Below are 19,823 nucleotides of genomic sequence, written 5' to 3'. Positions count from 1 at the left end.
AAAAAAAAAGAGAGAGATAAAATTTTCATTCCCTTTGGAGAAACTGTGGTTTTAAGTACATTACTTTAGTTTTCCTTCTCTTGCTTGAATACAGTGAAATCAAAAGCCTGTGAATCATTAGGGGGAAAATGCTCCCACAGATAACACATTTTTGTTGAATCTTTTCAGACATTTTATTTGTCAAAAGTATGTACAAGAGAGCTTAGCTGCTTGTACTCTCCGCCTTCATTTTTAAGAACAAGAGCAGACCACTGTCCTCTTTGATTCTTTTTTGAAAGATTGTACATGATGCTGCATACCTCACGCTAATCTGTTTCCCCTTGGCCTTTTGTCTCTTCCTGTCTGAGCCACGAAGCAGGTTTTTGGCATCATTTCAACTGCACTGTCTTAGCTACCACACATCACGCACATTCAACCAAGCCGAAGCAAATGCGTCCTTTTCACAGGACGAGGTCGTTATCACTCTAGCCTCTACTTTGACTTTCACTCCTAGAGACTGAGTTAAACTCATAATTTAAATATATATATATTTATATACATATATAAGCGCATCTATATGCCCTCAGTTATATCCAGTACTTGCTAGTGTCAATTATTATAATACTTTAAAACCTCAAATTGCAGATGTATATCCAGAACGTTACCAGTGTTTTATGACTATTCTTTCATCTATGAGGACTCAAATTTAGGTGTTTTCTTTTCAAAAATTGTTTGTATGTAACTATTTTTACATGCCAGAGATGATAATATACTTAATACTTAACCACAGGAGGTATTTCATTTAAAAAAAAAATAAATTATTTTTTCTTGCTATTCAATCATTGCATTAGATCATATTTTTGAGCATGTCTGACATTAGTAAAGTTTATGCTCCTATCTCATATTCCATATTTTAATTGATTCCATATTTTAATAAAGCAACAGTGAAGATGCATACTGTCAGAAACCTGAATCTAAGTAAAATTAGGTCATATCTTACAGAACTTATACTGTATATTGAGCAAAATGGGATTGAGGGGTATGAGAATGTACTTGTACACAGAATACAACCTAATATTATCTTTCCTTGCTAATTTAAGATAAATTTTATTATCTTGGGCTGGAGCAATAGCAATGCGAGGAGGGCATTTGCCTTGCACGTGGCCAACCCGGGTTCGATTCTCATCATCCCATATGGTCCCCCAAGCACTGCCAGACTAATTCCTGAGTGCAGAGCCAGGAGTAACCTCCAAGCATCGCCAGGTGTGACTCAAAAAATAAAAAAATAAATAAAAATAAACTTTATCATGTTTATTATTGTGCTTTGGGAGTGCAGTAAAGGATTCTTCAGAGTATCTCTAGTATTGTTTTGTAGATGTGTACCCTAAAATTGGTGCAGGTTACTTATTTTCTTGAAATCCCACTATAGTTTTAACTGGACTTGGAATTCAGGTTTTCACCTGTTCTCTTAATCATTGCTCTTCACTTTGGGTCAATTCCACCGAAGCTGGGATACTTCCTTATAATCTGATGATTAGCAATAAATGAGGATACCTCAAGAGAGGATGGATAAACTTTTAACATAGCAATCTTAAGATTCTAAAATTTACCAGTTAGATTTTACTAAACATAACTGTAAAATATCACTATATCTCTCTCTCACAGTTTTATGGGGAAGTACAGACATAAATAAAAGCATATAAAGTTAGTGAATAAAAAATGGTGCCTTATAAACCTGGTGAATGGAGACATTACAGAGCAACTGAGAATGATTATAAGCCAAACATTCCCCATAGACTTGAGATCCCGTTTTCTGAGACCTAGTATGGAGTTAGGTGACACCACACTTTCCTGGAGCGGAACACAGGTGTGGGGCTTGATACCCAAAAAATACCTCTTCATCAGAACTTTTTTTTCCGAGTATTATCAAAATATCATTTAGTAAAATAAAGTACGTAGTAATGAGTGCTTAAATAATCAGATGAAGCAAGCTATCATGTCTCCCTTTATTGTAAGAATAACGATCCGAAGGACAGATCTAATTAAACAATTCAGAAGAGCCAAAAGTTAAGCAAAGGAATAGCCACAGTATTCTGAATCATACTGTTTTAACTCAGTGTCTGAATGCTAAAAATCAGACTGGAGAGTCAATGGAAGTGACCACAAAATTAGATGATTTTGACCCAAAAGAATGCACTGGCCTCCTTTCCTAAAGCGATTGCCAGTTTTCTGTTTCATTATTTCATTTTTTCCCTCTTCACACCAGTCCCAGGTGGAAATGAAGATGGTTTTCTATTTGTATCATTGAATTATCATGTACAGGAAACAGGAAACAGTTCCCATCAAAACCAACATTTTTAGGAAGAGAGGGACAAAGCTGTAAATAATGGAACTCTGCATTTTTTTTCATTAAAATACATTGTAACTCTCTCACGGTGATTCAATAAAATTAAAAAAAAATACAGGAAGATATAGTGCTCTTCAATTTAAAGTCTATTTTCCTCTTTTCCACAAATTGATTTTCATTGACATTTAACTTTTTCATTCAAAATATTCTCTGATGGGGTAAGGGGGTGGAGAGAGAGTGGGTAGGGCATTTACCTTGAATTTGGCCCACCTGGGTTCAATCACTGGCTTCTGATAGGAAGGAGTAATTTCTGCATGCAGAGCCAGGGGTAAACCCTGAACATTACTGGACGTGATCAAAAAAACAAAGTCATCTCTGGGATATTCCATATGTTAAAGAGAACAGGAATCTTTTAAAAGTATAGTCCTTTGGGTCAGAGTGATAATATAGTGGGTAAGACACTTGACAACCCAGATTCTATCCCAACACTCCAAATGGTTCCCCAAGCACTGCCAAGAAGCGATTCCTGACAGCAAAGCCAGGAGTAAGACCTGAGCATTGCTGGGTGTCATCCACAAACAAACAAAATAAAGCAAAGTATCATCTTTGACATGTTCTGATTACATTCAGGATCTTCAAAATATTTCACCTTTTTGATTACACCTGTCTTAATTTTTATAAGCCCATTAAAGATGAAGATGGAAGATTTTAAAGGCATTACCTTTTTCAAGTATTTTAAAATTCAGTGTAATTGAACTCTAAAGATTATGTGGGGCCAGACATTACAGGGGTTGAAGAGCTTGCTTGAAGGGGGCAGTCCCTACCAGTTGCATACCTCTGAGCATATAAGAGTGACCCTCTCCCCCCCACACACACATATATATCCTCCCATGCACAGAGCCAGGAGTAGCCTCTGAGCAATATTGAGTGTGGCACAAACATCAGTCTACAAAAAGAATCATTTATATGTCTCAGTTGTGTACTCATTAGACCAATACAGAAGTTCTATAACTATAGAATTGGATATTGCCTGAAATTCAGTTCCATCCCTGAAACAGACTTTACTATTCCATTTAACATTAGATCTGAAATAAAGAATAATTTCTTGAAGAGAACTAAGAAAAAGTAGTGACACGTGGACTGAAGTTCAGTCAGTTAATTTTATTGAAGAATTACAAAGGCACACTAGAGAAAATAGTCTTCGACTAGAGTCTGTTTCTGAGCTCTGTTCAGCCTAACATTTTCTTCATGGATAGCTCAGGAAAACTCTCAATTCCATTATTAAATGTTTTCTACTTTATATCCAAACTTATCATTACACTTTTTTGCTTGAACAAATCAGAGGATTGCTTTGTGGCAAATCCTTGCCTCTTTTTTCTATAGATAAGAACTTATGAAAGTTTACCTACTGGCTCATATAATGATGTTCAACTACCCTCAAGCATCAGAACTCTTTCCTGGGAATATCATCCCCCGGATAAATAAACGCTACAGTAGAATTTAAGCTCAGTTATGTTACTCTAAAAATAGAAGTTTGAAAAGAACCCCATATCCAGCCTATAGAAGGATGAACTCTGGCTGGTTACTGTATAGCAATAGGAAACGAATCAAAAGCATGGCATTCACTTGAAGAAAAACGATTACAAAAATAAGTGGCAACAGCATATGAGATTTTCGTAAATCAGGGAAATATGATCCTGTGACTTTATACATCATTTGAATTATGGCTTAGACTTCTTAAGATTTAAAGAATCAGATTTCAGTATATTTAGTGATACTTGAGTATGATATAAAACAATCTTTGACATAAATGTTTTGAATATATAACAGTGATTTTCAGTGAACAAATTAGTTCACATTAGTAAACACATAATATAAAATTGCTTTTTGTACCGCGTTCAAGGAACAGCTGGGAAAATAGAAGAAGCATAGAATTGCACCATCAAGAAGCACAGACTGGTGATATGGCTGTAGAAAAAGATCATTCCAAGAGAGTTATGAGGGCAATCAGGATCTTCTAGCTCTCAAAAAGCTCTATGGTAATGTGCAAAGATTCCAGCAATGACACAAAAAGACATATGCACATCTTTAGCGCGTTACAGGCAAACCTTTTTCTGATTGCATTGGACCCAGATGGCAAGAAAGTCTTAGAGAACATGAGTCCATAAAAATGCACTGCATATCTAAAAGAAAGGGTCATGACAAAGTAAAGGCTTGGAAAATCAGCTGGAGGCCTGGGTGAAAATATCTGGCCCACACTTGGGCTTAACCCAGGATGCCTTCTATAAAAAAAATAAAAGCCTAGCATTCTTAGATCAGGATTTCTCAAACCATTTTCATTCACAGTCTTTTTATCCTGAGAATTTTTTACCTGCCCTATGATATTTTTGCATATAAAATAAGTGTGTAAATCAAACATTCAAAGATATCTAAAGATAATTTTCTAACAATTTTTAGTGGGATTGTAGAAGTTTGGCCATACCCAGGGATGCTCAGAAACTAACTCTGATGGTGGTCAGAATACTCCTGCCCTGACAGGAATCAAACCAAAATGGACTGTGTACAAGACATGCCTTCATTTTGTTGACACCCCCCACGTTTTAGTTATATGATCTCATAGGGGTTGCCTCCCATGATTTAGGAAGCAAGGCTCCAGAACTTACTCTACTAAGATTTATTTAAGAGAATTTCTAATCTGTCCATTTTGTACGAAATACATCATAGGGGTAAGATTATAAAACTATTCCCCCCGACATAAGTATAGTTGTAGATGACTTATTATTTGGTCTAATGGCTAGGCTAGGAGTGATTCTCAGAGAACAATTTCTAGCCATTACCTTCAGACAAGACTTTACCTAGATACATGGGAAGAAATACTTCCATACCTCACTCATTCACAAATAAGTCCTCAAACTTCCTAGAAGAAATTATCCAACTGGACTCCAATACTTTTAAGTGAAAAAGACCTGAAAACCAGCCAGTAGTTACTTTGCCAGCTATATTTAAATGCCTTAAATAAGTGACAACCATTCTGTTTTTTTCTTGTGCAATTATACTTGGATTCCACTTCATATGTTTGCATTTCACCCTGGCCCACTAATCTGGAAGTATGTAGGAGTCATTGCGTTTACTCTAGGAAACGACAATGCAAATGTAACTCTGCTTTTAATGATGACTTAATCATTAAAAATGAAATGTCCTTTTCTTCCCATTTGGTAGTTGACAATGATCAAGAGGCTTCCTTTGCCCATGGTGATTAAAAAATGGAATCAGTAAATGAGAGGAGTTGTCAGACTCAGATTCTGATTAAACAGCTTGCCTCGGTTAGTGATTAATGCAGTTGTAAGGAATGAAATTACAGCAGTCATAGAGAATCTGTAATGGAATCGTTGCAGGATATTTGTCCAGTTACGTGACTCAACTTTGAACTTAGTTAAATATAGATGTAATTTAATTTGGGGACTTGAAAGATAGAATGGAAGCATGATTTCAGTATAAGAAATACTACTTTGTAGTACTTTATGCAGTGCTTTATAGTACTGTTAGTGATAATTTCGATTTTGCTGTAATGACAGCATGTAAATTCTTGATATAGAGATTTATTTATCAATAGAATAAGGTAAGAGAATATTCAAATATGTGTCTCTCTCCTCCTTATTTAATAATTAAAGGCATTTAAAACAGAATTTTACTGAGAATTTTATTGTGATATTAATCTAATAATCTAATTAATTAAGGATAAATTGTCTTAAGTAAATAATCTTTTCACTCATGTAAAACTATTAAATAAATTGCTTAATATACATAGAACTAAAACACATTAAAAGGTATACTTCTCTTTTTTATGATCACGATCACGATCATCCTGTTGTTTGTCAATTGCCTCGAGCAGGCACCAATAATATCTCCTTTGTCCTAGCCCTGAGATTCTAAAAAGTACCACATTCAAGGCTCTTTCAGTGTTAGGAGAATGAAACCCATCATTGTTACTGGTATTTGGCATATTGGGTACGCCACGGGGAGTATGCCAGACTCTGCCGTGTGGGCAGGTTACATTCGGTAGTCTGCCAGGTTGTCCAAAGCAAGAATGAGATAATAAGATGTCATTATTATCTCCTTCCGGGAGCTGGGTTTTATAGTCTCTGGGTCTTGGCCCTTGATGGGATTACATGGCGCCGGGGTAGTTGGTGGGTATGACCCCCGCCTACTGGAAGATGGAGGATCTGGGTGGAGGATGCTCAGCCCTGATCTGAGCAGACTTGGAGATCTCAGCCCCGTGACCCACATGCCTTTGTTCCTCTGAGAAGTACATGAAGGTACTTCTCTTTTTATTTATTAAAAAATACTTCCAGTTCACTACAAATAAAATGGGTCCATTGGTATCTTTTGTAAATCCTGAACATCAGGTAAAAAGGAATTGCATTGAAGATTCTCTTCTTTAAGAAGTTTTGGATAAATTATTTGATAATATAAAAGGGTACAAAGGAGACATACAAATTATAAATATAATTATAAATTTTATTACAGATTATAAATATAAATATAAATTACGGCGTGAAAACACTTAAAAGTAATGACTGCAGTGCTTATGCAGGGCTTTGCATGTTCTTGTCCTACATCCTTCTCAAAACCAGCCTTTCCCTTGTAGATCATTGATTTGCTTTCACTTACTGATTTTCATTCACTTACTGTAACTGGCTATACCCATTCCTGTCTTGGCATTTTCAAATGATTCTTCTCTAAATTTCCAAAATCACCCCACTTCCCACAACACCCTAAGCTTTCATTACTTTAATTATTTTGAAGTCTCCTTCAAATCTCTTTTCTTTGGTCTTTCCCTTGGGAAGCCTTTTTCAGCTTTCCAGATGATGTACTCTGCTGTTTGTGTTCTCTGAACATCCAGATTTTTATAAATAAAATTTGGAACTCTAATCTCCATTTATCAAAAATGTTACATATCTAAGGCACTTGTTCAATGAGAAGAAAACATATATCCACCTACTCCCTTTGTTTATTATACGGATAATTCAGTATCATTTTATAATATATAAAAATAATGCGTTACTTTTGGGAATTCAAAATAACTTTGTATATACTTTAAAAGAGAAAAATCTTTTTACATATGATTTTTGTATCTGTTGGTATTGTGAATTACCAACAAGAAGTTAGAATGCCAGTAATGATAATTTTCTAGTATTTAGTAAAAGACAGCATCTTTGTCTCAGAATGACAACTCAACAATATAAAGAGATTTGAAGATTAAAGTGCATTTATATCTGTAGCACTGTATCACTGTCCTTCCGTTGTTCATCCATTTGCTCGAGCGGGCCCAGTAATGTCTCCATTGTGAAACTTGTTGTTACTGTGTTTGGCATATCAAATACGTCACGGGTAGCTTGTCAGGCTTTGCCGTGCGGGTGAGATACTCTTGGTAGCTTGCCAGGCTCTCTGAGAGGGGCAGAGGAATTGAACTCGGGTTGGCCGGGCCAACAGCGTGGAAGGCAAACACCCTACCAATTATATATGAAGGTAGTTTAAATACTAATTATAGGAGGCCAGAGCAATAGGATAGTGGTTAGAGTGTTTGCCTTGCACATGCCAACCTGAATTTGATACCCAGCATCCCATATGGTACCCTGAGCTTAGCCAGTAGTAATTCCTGAGTGCAGAACCAGGAGTAACCCCTGAGCATCACTGGTTATATTGCAAAAAAAACAAACAAATTATAGGCTTCTTCAAGTTGATCAATTCTGATTTTTTTCAAGAAGTTTTTATATCTTACTAAAACTATGAATTCTCAACTTCTGAAAATCTGTTTTACAAGAGCCAGTGCAAGAAATATGCCCAATAAAATATTCACTGATAAGCTTCACAGTAATTAACTGAAAACAAATACTACCATCAGTTTTCACTTTTTTGCTTCTATAGGGATACTTTCTGTATGTACATACGTTTTACATGGATATATACATGTATAGTTATCCTAGTTGTTCCATAAGTGACTTGATATTTTAATTGTTCAGTATTCATTTGATATAGAACAAATGAGAAATGTGAATCACACTCCTTTATAAGAGAGGAACCACTTGAAATGAAAATTTCCTAAGTGCATTTTATATTTAATATATTGACGTTGGTCACCAAGTTGATGAGATCATAAGGAAGATGTTTCCTAAAACTTTCATTGCAAAATAATTCAAAGTGCTAGAAGTTATATTTCATTTTTTCTCCCAGAATTCAACTCTGCTTCCTAGGATGACTATGTCATGAAACATGCAATTCTTATCTCTGAGTTTCAACTTTGGCTCCTACTATCAAATATAATTTTAAAAAATTCCATTTTCTATTGTGAATAAAAATAAATTAATAAGCAATAAGAAATAAATATTTCAGGAAAACATGTCTCAAGTTCTATATTTTGGATGTTGGTGAGGTCCTAACAAGTAACTCTAATTCTCTCACTAGCCTCTCTCAGGAAGCTGGTGGAGAAGTCACTGTTCTATTCAGAAGCCTGGTAATCTGAGTTCCAGAGTAACTGATGCCCGTGACATCATTCATGCACAAAAGTCAAGTGAACCTTAGTAGTACACACACTTAAGTTTAGGCATTTGTGTTTATAGAATAACTCAGATAATTAAGGAGGAGGAAGAATAAATTAATGGATTCTCTGAATGCTATTAATGTTTTCAGTATTACTATGAATTTGCACATGTAAAATTAGGCTAAGTCCTGGAATTTGAGAAGTGGATGAATCCAGAAAAAATGGTGAACTCTAAGATTGCGTAGATTATATTGAAGTACCTTATATTCTTACCTTACTATATAATGGCTGACTTTTCCTACAATAAAGTAAGCGACCATAAAATTCCATTAAAAATATTATACTCATGGTACCTTAAAACATTGCGTTGGGGTATGATTGTTGAACAGAATGTCCTTTCTTTGTTGTATATTTTGGGCCAGGCTTAAAAGAAATAAGAAACTGCTGTCATTCACAGCAACATAAATGAACTTTAGGGGGGCTGGAGCGATAGTATAGCGGGTAAGGTGTTTGCCTTGCATGCGGCCAACCCAGGTTCAATCCCCAGCATCCCATATGGTCCCCTGAACACTGTCAGGAGTAATTCCTGAGTGCAGAGCCAGGAGTAACCCCTGTGCATTGCCTGCATTTCCGGATATGACCCAAAAAGCCAAAAGAAATGACCCTTAGGACATTATGCTAAGTGAAATAAGCCAGGCATAATAAAATAACAAATACTATATGTTTCCAATTATATGAGTAATCTAGGGTAGTTAAACTCACAGAAGCAGAGAACAGAATGGTGATTTCCAGGAACAAGAGGAGGAGAAAACATGGAGGGATGTGGTCAAAGGAAGTTTCAGTTATGCAGAGGAAGTCTTAAAGATCTACTATATCTCATACTGCCTTTAGTTACTAATATTAACTTGGATACTTTAAAATTTACTGAGTATATCTTGTCTTCTTAAAATAAATAATAAAATAAGGCAAGAGGAAACTTTTGGATGTGATTAGTTTTTATGTCATTGATTATGATGGGAGTTTTATCAGTAGACTTGTCCCCAAAACCTATAAAATTGGCTGGAGTGATAGCACAGTAGCTGGGCATTTGCCTTGCACGCGGCTGACCTGGCCAACCTGAGTTTGATTTCTCCGCCCCTCTTGGAGAGCCTGACAAGCTACCAAGAGTATCTCACCTGCACGGCATCCCCCGTGATGTATTCGATATGCGAAACACAGTAACAAGTCTCACAATGGAGATGTTACTGGGCCCACTCTAAATCAGTGAACAACGGGAGGACAGTGCTACAGTGCTACATTAAATATATAAATATTTTTGTATATCAGCAATAATGCAATACTATGGTTTTATATATTTAACATATTTACACACACACACACACACACACACACACACGGACAAGTCTGATGGTTAGTGCTGGGACCCAGTGATGTCGAACTTCGTGAGCACTGGGGGCCAGTAGGGAATCCCAAAAGTACAGCAGGAAGTATCGCCATACTTGTTGGGTCTCATGTATATACAGCATGCCACACCTTTGAGCCATCTTGAAGTCACAATGAAATGAGTGTAATTTTTTTGTTTGAAGATTGATCTGTTTCAACATGTATAGTAGTGGCCTCTTCGCTAATATTATTCTAATGTATGCATATTTTAAAATCTGTTCAACCATTCTTTTAATGAGGGACATTGGAGTTGTTTTTGATCCATGGAAGTACTGTTAAAAAAAAAAGTGATCTTAACTGTTAAAAGAATTCATGTATATTAAAGTGAAAATACTCTAATTTTGACACTGAGTCAGTAACTTAGCTAGGTTGCATTAAATTCCATTTTAGTTGGTTACAGAATGGTTTTTATATTTGGATCTCCTAAGTAATGGGATTTATCTTGCCCAGAGAATGGATGCAGGTGGAATTTGAAGGCTGTGTGGAGATAATCCCCACCTACCTGGCCCTGTTGTCGGGTTTAGTAGTCTTACAGGAATTTGAACTAATTGAAGCATAAATACAAACAGTATAGATTACAGAGAGGACGGCATTGTCTTCCAGTGTCCTTTTCTGTTATTCAGTAGTTGCTGAGTACTACATTAAATGCTGTTTGTTTTGAAACACCCTTTCATCTCTTTTATTCTAAAATGATCTGAGCAATTATTTGATCTCTTTTATTTCATGGTATTGTAGTACTACTGATGTGGTTCTATTGATGGTTTTTAACATTCTTACCATTTTCACAAATACTTGACCTGAAGTATAGTGCCATTTTTATAACTTACATGCAAAAATAAAAATTTAATTATTCTGTTTCCTTAACTTTCCTAATGGGATCTGAGACATCCCATCGGAAGTCAGGAAGTCCATAACAGGATGAAATAAAATTAGTATTTTCCTTAATAACAATATGTCATAAAAAATGTTCTTCTCCTAATGATACATTCAAAATCAATGATTTGGTTTAGTATTCTTCGTAGTACTGATTCCAGTCTAAAAAATAAAATGGAGTTGGCATGTGATAGAAGAAAACTAATTTTTGTATCAACAGAATATCAGTTGTATATCTGAAATAACAAGTGATGTGGATTATGAAAAATAATTTTTGACACAGAAGAACACAAATCTATTTTAGAGAAAAGACTGCATCTATTTTTCATACAAAATATTTTCTTACAGGTCTTTTGAAATTGATAGGACAGTTTTGCTTGCATTTTTAAATGTTTTTATTAAATTGATGAGTAGAAAAATGCAATATATTTTATTCTCCATTTACTCATAAGGACAAATATCAAATACAAATCTGTTACATTCTTACATAGATCGAGGTATGTCCTTTGGAATCAAAAAGTGATATTGTGTAATATTGGAAGTCAATCCCAAGGCTCACTCCCGTGAAACTGTATCTGCCCTTGACATACATCAGACCTTGAGAGCAAGCTATCAAAACTAACACAAAAAAAGTTTGCCAAGTATTTAGAATAATTATATTTGCACAACATGAAGCTCACCCTTAATTGCTAACTACCTATTCTTTTCTTTGAGGTTGTACTGGAACAGAGTCAGCCTTTGAAAAAGCAGTGTCTTCTCTGGGAAGTGCTAGACCTCTGTGACGGTGTCTTCTGCTAAGAATTACCTTTATTATCATTGTCCCCAGACTCTTTTGCATGTGTCCGTTGCAATACACTGATTAATTTCAGAGACCAGCCGCAAAAATGATCATAGCTGAACAAGCATGTATAATCAGATGGCACTTTAAAGAACAGGGCTGTGGTCCTTCAGAGAATGATTCAGAGGAAATGAGTTAATTTAACAAATTGCCAGTTGTCCACCAGCTCTCCATAGAGGAATGATATATGGAAGGTGTGCTAAAAGGAAGCGTTTTTTCCCCTTTGTCTTTTATCTCTGAGAAGGGCAGAAGAAGATGGGGAGAGTGAAGTGAATAAAAAAAGTGCAGACAGATGGGTGAATTTTATTGTGACATGTTAAACGGAATTAAGTTGATCTACAGTTGAATCTTCCAAATTACTTCGCGTTTAAAAGTCCAGATATTTATATTTGAGAAACAGTGGTCCAGTCAAGTAGACCGAAGGCTCTAAATTGTCTAAATAAGTTTGCAGAAGCCACAGTAAAAGAACTTGAGAATGAAAGACTGTAAAATCAATCTGTCACATAGTTTAGAAACAAGTCGTCTCATATTTTATGTAATAAACACAAAACAAACAAAAGGACTAATTCAACATTTCAAAGGAAGATATAGTTTCACAGTGCTCATGCACTTTATGATTTGAGAAAAGAGCCTAAGTTTTGTGTTCATTTGGGCTTCCTGCAGCTGACCGAGGTACCATCCCCAGCACTGTATATGAACACCCCCCTGCCCCCCCGACAAGCTTTGCCGGAAGTGATCCTTGAACCATAGAGCCAGGAGTAAATCCTGAGCACTGCCAGGTATGACCCAAAACAAAACAAAAAATAATTACTGTAATATAGTCCCCTCTTTTCATAGCATGAACAAGCTCATACACATCATTTAGGGGCAGGTTTTATTGGTGATGGTGCATTTAAATAAGTCTACCTCAGTCCATCTGCCAACGGCCAATGAAAGCTATAGAAAGTCTCATCGATGAAATTAGTAATCTATAGGGACAGAAATGCATTTAATGCCTGTCATTCTTGATTTGTGATCATTGGGATTTGCTTTTTATAAAAGCCATTACAATTATTGGCTTAACTTGAAAAAAATCTCGTAGAGTTGTTTGTATTGTTAGGTTTATCTTACAATTCTTTCTGAACATAAAATTATTTTTTAAAAAATATTTTAAGTATAGTCTTTAGGGAAAAAATCAGCCTGGGATAAGTGACTATATATTTTAACTATCTCCTGCTGTACTTAACAGCAATAAAAAAGGACGTAAAATATTTGCTTCAGATATTAACAAAAGTAGAAAATTTACATAGAATGTTATGTATTTTTCCATTTTGAAAGGGGTCTCTTTGGTTGACTCTTTACTTTCTGTCCCAGTGTACATGAATTATACTCTAATAAATTAGAATCAGAATTCTTGAAATTAAGAACACGGAGCTTAGTTATCTGTAAACCTCTTGCCAGACTTTAATTAAATATGGAAATTGTTGAGTTTAGCCATCACAGATAGATCACCTTTAATCCTCTCCTTAGAATCATAGAACTTCTAACTTGGAATAAATTTGGGGTGACTTGAAGTCTCTCTCTTACTCTAACTTGGAATAAATTTTGAGTGACTTGAAGTCTCTCTCATCCTGCGTCCACACCTTCACCTGTGTAATGTTTCTGTCACGAGTCTCACTCATTCATGTTCCCACCCTCCCCAAACTTACCCATTTCATCTTAGATAAGCTCTGTAATTCCCCCCATGTATTAAGCAGAAAATGTGGTAAACGTCCGCTAGCTTCCATGAATTAGGCCCAGATTGTACTTTACATCTATAAACAGTTCATATGTTTGCCTCTGATAGTTTTGAAAACCAGTGTTGTTTCCTCATTTTCGCCTGCAGCCACACTGCGTACATCTAGGTTCTTTAATCAAAACAAAACTTCTGCCAAAGCCATCGTGATGATAACAGAGGGCAAAGCACTTGCCTTGCCCGGAGCCCACCAGGAGGTGATCCCTGAGCACCGCCAGTGTGGCCCTCAAACAAACAAAATTCAACTGAAGTTACATTGTTTCTCTGGGTATTTATTATCATTGATCAGTATCTGTACATACTGTTCTAGGTTAATTTGAGCAGGTTATCTCTGTTCTTTCAACCAGTTTTGCCAATGCATATTCAATTCTTTGCTGTTTGAAGATTGCTTCCTACAATTATTGTGTTAGTGACCTGCATGGTGGCTATGTACAGACATGATGATGATCAAGCTCTTCTACCTCTTTCACTTCAGGAAACCTGGTCACTGTCACTGTCACTGTCCTGTCACTGTAACTGTCCTCCAGTTGTTCATTGATTTGCTCGAGCAGGCACCAGTAACATCTCCATTGTGAGACTTACTGTTGCGATTTTTGGCATATCAAATACGCCACAGGGAGCTTGCCAGGCTCTGCCATGCGGGCAGGTGGGATACTCTCAGTAGCTTGCTGGGCTCTCCGAGAGGGATGGAGAAATCAAACCCGGGACAGTCACGTGCAAGGCAAACGCCGTACCACAATATTAACCACATTTAGTTTGAAAATCTGTCCCAAGTTCTTTTCATATTTTCTGTGACGTCTGAGGACACATGTTCTGGTGCAGAGTCAAACTACTTTAGGGGTTCCTGAAGTGCTTTTACCTCTGCATTGTAATGTAACCTGGAGACATAGAATATTGCCAAGAATCTGACTCCAAGAATGTATTTAGTACCCATCACTAGACTTCTTTGAGCCCAAGAGCAGGCCTTTTTCAAGCTCTTAAGTTGTTATTGGCTTTGAACCTGAATCCCAAGACACCGTGTTCAAAGAAAGGAACAAGGCAGGGGGGAGGTAGATTTTGTTAGCTTGAAGTGATTTTTAATTGGATAGCACGCTGCCCTCGCTTTGGTTCAATCAAAAGAGAAACAGAGTGGAAATCCCCGAAGTACAGTAATAATCTGGAAGTGTTGTTCTAATATTTTTCCCAATTTTATCAAAATCAGCCTCAAGGCAATAAAAAATACAGCCCCGTGGTTTGTTTTTATGACTCTTTGTATAGAGAAAGAGGAGATGGATGAGCCGGGAGTCAGAGATACAGTATCTTCTAAGCAAAGGAAACGTTAAATGTATGTTGTTAGCGTTGCCTGATGAGTTAGAGTGGATCCACTTAAAACTGAGCTCTTGATAGCCAATGCATAATTTGTAAGAGTTTTTCTGAGCACTGCACAAGGTATAACTTCACAAGCAAGTGTACATTGTTTATACGAAATACAAATGTAACTGGCTATCTATATTTTCATTTGCTCTGCCTGCAGTTTTGCTTTCAGGTGGAGCCTATTAGCTAGCGAATCTTTCTGTTTGTTTATATTTTGGAGTCATCCAGAGGAGTGCAGAGCTTACTCTTGGCCTGTGCTTTAAGATCACTCCTGTTGAGACTTGAGGAGTCCATGTGGAGTTCTAGGAGTTGATCCGAAGTCAGTCAGTTGCAAAGCAAGCATCTTCCTCACTACACTGTCTCTTCAGCCCCATCAGCTAGTGAATCTTGGTCGAGGCAAGGTACTGTACTCCTCCTGGGGAAGGAAACTGAATCTTAGCTGTGATGAACATCTTTCAACTTTAAAATATGAGTTAGTTATTATTAAATAGCAGAAATATAATCTACTCTGTGGATTCATTCTGCCAGGACCTGGGATGGTGAATGAGTCCCTAGAATTTTCCTTTCTTGGGGGCATCAATTTGGTCAGAGGGATGGTCATATTAAACTTCAGTAGGGGCCACAGTTCTCATACAGTGGGTAAGGCACCAGCCGCTGTCTATGCAGAGCTGGCCTGGTTTGGATCCCCACTATTTCATATCATCTCTGAGCCCTTCCAAGAATGAAGGGTGTGCAGAACCAGGAGTTGGCCCTGATTGCCACCAGGAGTGGCCCCTAGACAAGACAAAGAATTGCAGGAGTCAAATAGTCAAAGGGTAGAGAAAATTTAAGTCAGAACTTGTATTCCAGCAATAGATTGAGAATCTTTCAGAAACTCAATGATGGACAATTAGGTAACGTGTACAGTAGAAATTTGACCAAAGTTTACTATAGGGATATCAGACACTCATGGCTAACCAATGTAAATTAAGAGAAATTTTCTTGTAGAGAGATGATCTAGAAAATGAAACAAACTGAACTAAGAATTATTTCTCTATATCTTAATGTGAAGTAAATCTCACAAATACTAAACGTTCATCTCTAATGGATCACAGTTGATAACAGAAAAGTAAGACCAAAGGTTTATGACTGTTCCGTTGTGAATAAAAACTTTGTCTTGCAATGTTCCATATAAATACTAATTATATTTTACTAATAGATGATATGTAGACATAGATTTATTTGAATATTTCACTTCTCCGATTTATCTTTTTACTACCAGATAAATGGAACTTGCAAGTACCCTGAGTAGGCAAACAAGAAAAATAACTTTACTATTTCACCCAAGATACTATGTGATATACAACAGAGCAAATCAAATGGAATTATTTGGCATTGTGCCTGGGGGAAAAAAATTCCGTGTGCATAACAGCCAGTTAGCTTTTTTTTTCTAGCTTCAGCTAGAAAATTAAGATCTTCAAGTGTGTGATTATGTATAGTATGTACTACAAACACACACCTATACATAGGGTGCTTGCCTTGCTCAGAGCACTCATGTTCCATCCCTGGCTCTCCATGTGGTCCCCTGAGCATCACCAAGAGTGATCCCTGAATATAGACAAAGTAGTAAGCTGAGTAACTGCACATGCACCCTTTTCCCCACAAAAAGCAATAATTTGTTGTAACACCTAGGCACCAGCTTGTACTAATGGTGTTCATGTTCGCATGTGGAAATTAACACAGAGTTAGTGATGTCCTTCGAAGGAAAATTTGATGAACATTTTTGTTTAAGAACATTCACTTTGAATTATAACATATATTGACAATATTCCACAAGATTTAAAAAATTCCTTTTAGTATTTCTTGAGGTCTGAAGAGTGAAAGCATAAAGAAACACTGCTGATTTCCATTTAGAATTTAAAAATTTCTCAACGATTATTCATTAAATGTCAATCTCATTTTAATCATTTCTTTTAGATAGTATTAAATACAGACTTAGAAATAATCCTTTTTTTCTTTTAGATAAATCGATGCCATGATTATCAAAGCTAATTTAATATTGGTTAATTAGTACATTTATCCAGCCTTATTGTTAGACTGGTTTTCTATTTCTTTTATTTAATTATTAGATGGAGGAAAGCATTTTTAGAAAGTTGTATATAATTTTAAAGTTCTTTTTGTGCTTATTAATAAATTATACTGACTAATTGATAGCCAATTATTATACACAGCAGACTTATCATTCTACTTATAAAGTAAATATAGGGCTGGAGGGATAGCACAATGGGTAGTGCGTTTGCTTTGCATGCGGCCAGCCCAGGTTGATTCCCAGCATCCCCTATGTTCCCCCGAGTACCGCCAGGAGTGATTCCTGAGCACAGAGCCAGGAGTAACTCCTGAGCATAGCCGGGTGTGAGCCAAAAAGAAAAAAAAAATACATTGATATTGCTTTATGGTAGTGACAGAATATTATATAAAATCAGAATTTTAATATTTTCTAAGGCAAGATAACGGTACACAATTGAAAATTAGTTTCTCTTCCGAATGTTTTTATCTTAACTTTTTAGAAGATAGGTAGAACAAAGGCCATTGTGGCAAAGTGCTTTCTCAGAGTTGTTTTCTGAGCAATTCAGGAGAAAGAAAGATGTCAGACATTGTTTCAATCAAATTTAATGTGAAATCAAGTGTTTTTTTTATAGTTCTGGGAATAACACATAATTCATGGCCAACAATATCCATTTTTAGAATTCTATAAATGGATTTCTGCATCAAATGTTGAAGATATTTTGATTTTTCCACTAAAATTATATTATTAAAAACATGTAAGTACAGCCCTCTGGTGTTTTGAAACTGTGCACATCAAAACAAATAAAACATATCTAAGAAACTTATGCTATTTGTACTCTGTTTCTATTGGAAGGAATGGGATTTTTGTTAAAATAAGTTATTCTAAAGTAGGAAGCTGCCTTTCATAAAATTGGATTTCGATATAAATAATGCTAGTTCAAGGTTTCTAAAAAGATTGTAGAAGCTTATTTAGTGTTTTTCTTCAGTAATACCAGAGGAAAACATAAACTGCTGGACAGGCTGTTGCAGTGGGAAATAGTGTGCCCCCCCCCCCCCCCGACCTCCCCTGCTTCCTTGCTCAGGGAACCACAGCTCCCAGAATCTTAAGGTACAATTCGTTTTTGACAGTTAGGGAAACGCCTTTTAAATCTGTATTCTTCTATAAATGTCAGTGAGCTATAAAATCCGATGATGTTTGTAATAAAGTTCAAAGGTCTGAACTTTAATAATATAAACTACAGAAGTTTACAGATACACTACCTTAGGCAAACATTAATTTACCGATTTATAGTGTCCTGTCTTATTATGATCTGTGATAATTCTGGAGATGTTCTTAATTTTACATTTTCTTCTAATAGAGTTAATGCAGATTATTAAGAAAGAATTCTGGTTAGAGCAAGGAAGGATATAAAATAGAAAGATGTTGAAAAAAATGCCCTTTTGTTCTCTAGAGGAATCATGATACTGAGTATTCTGAATTACAGAAGTCAAAGGTCGTTCAGATGCTGACCTCAGGTGAAAACTTCTTGAAATCCTTGGAATAACTATGTGTGTGTTTCAGAGTTTGAATAATGTTTTTTTTAAATATATATAAATAATGCATGTAAACAAAAATCTATGGCATTTTCCAGGTTCTGAAGAGTTTAGCACATTCAAAATAATTAGAACCGTGCTTTTAAATATCCCAAATACTTGAACAGTGTTTTTGACAATTTGGAGACCTTGTAATCTGAGCTCTGAATTTGAATTTTGATTACAGTTTTCCATCTGTAGGACTTTGGCAAATTCCAAATCTTTCTCCAGTGTTGTTTACTTTCTGATAAGTGGGGGAGATAATACACAACTTAACAGGTTCTTGTTAGTGCAGAATGAAGTCATATGTATTTTTCCCCCTTGTACATTCAAGTCACTAATTGTTATTTGCTTTCCTTCAGTGTCTTTCCTCAAAGATGATAGAATAATTTGCTAAAACAGCTAAGTATTAAAATGAGGTTTTTCTTGCTTTTTATTATGCTTGGATATACCTAATACTGCATAAAGAAATCTGTTCTCCAAGGAAGCTTGCTATTGTAGATTTTTTATAATGGAAAACACCACATTATCTACAATATGGCCCAGGCGACACTTGACATTTATATGTTTTTTTAATAATGTAATTTAAATTATTGCCTTTCTTTTTTATTATGCAAGAAAAATCAGGATGTTGACCATTTGCTATGACAAAGCTTCTCTTCCTGCCTTTTCTCAAGGTCATTAAACACTCTTCCTAATTACTTTCTATTGATTTCTTGATGTTTCTGCTTAACATTGACTGCTTATTTTTAGGCAACAAAGGATGCTAAACTAAAAATGTTAACGGTGCTTTGGAAAGTACAAAGTTCAGTATGTTAGTCATGTCTTTTACACACAGTTAAAATTTGAGGAACTGTATAACAGTGTGCTTTTTGGCTTGGTTGTCTTATCTTACTAGAGAAATAAATTTGAAATTTGATGAGTCTTAGATATCTTCCAAACCTATGACATACCCTATACTATTTCAAATTTTAAATGCCTAACAAAGAGACTTGGCATAGTTTGCTGAATAAAACATTAATAAACATCTACTGAATATAGAAAAGTGTGTTGAAAA

The 19,823-nt window shown here is 35.8% G+C and overlaps 1 protein-coding gene across 3 annotated transcripts in view; it reads left to right on the top strand.

Moving 5' to 3' along the window:
* Positions 1-19,823, top strand: part of NRG1 (neuregulin 1) — a 123,018-nt gene that overhangs the window by 47,476 nt on the left and 55,719 nt on the right. The window lies entirely within an intron of this gene.

Source organism: Sorex fumeus, unplaced genomic scaffold, assembly GCF_029834395.1.
Source record: "Sorex fumeus unplaced genomic scaffold, SorFum_2.1 ptg000033l, whole genome shotgun sequence".
NCBI classification, from domain to species: Eukaryota; Metazoa; Chordata; class Mammalia; order Eulipotyphla; family Soricidae; genus Sorex; species Sorex fumeus.
The sequence above is the reverse complement of the archived record's forward strand: the minus strand, read 5'-3'. Positions and strand labels throughout refer to the sequence as shown.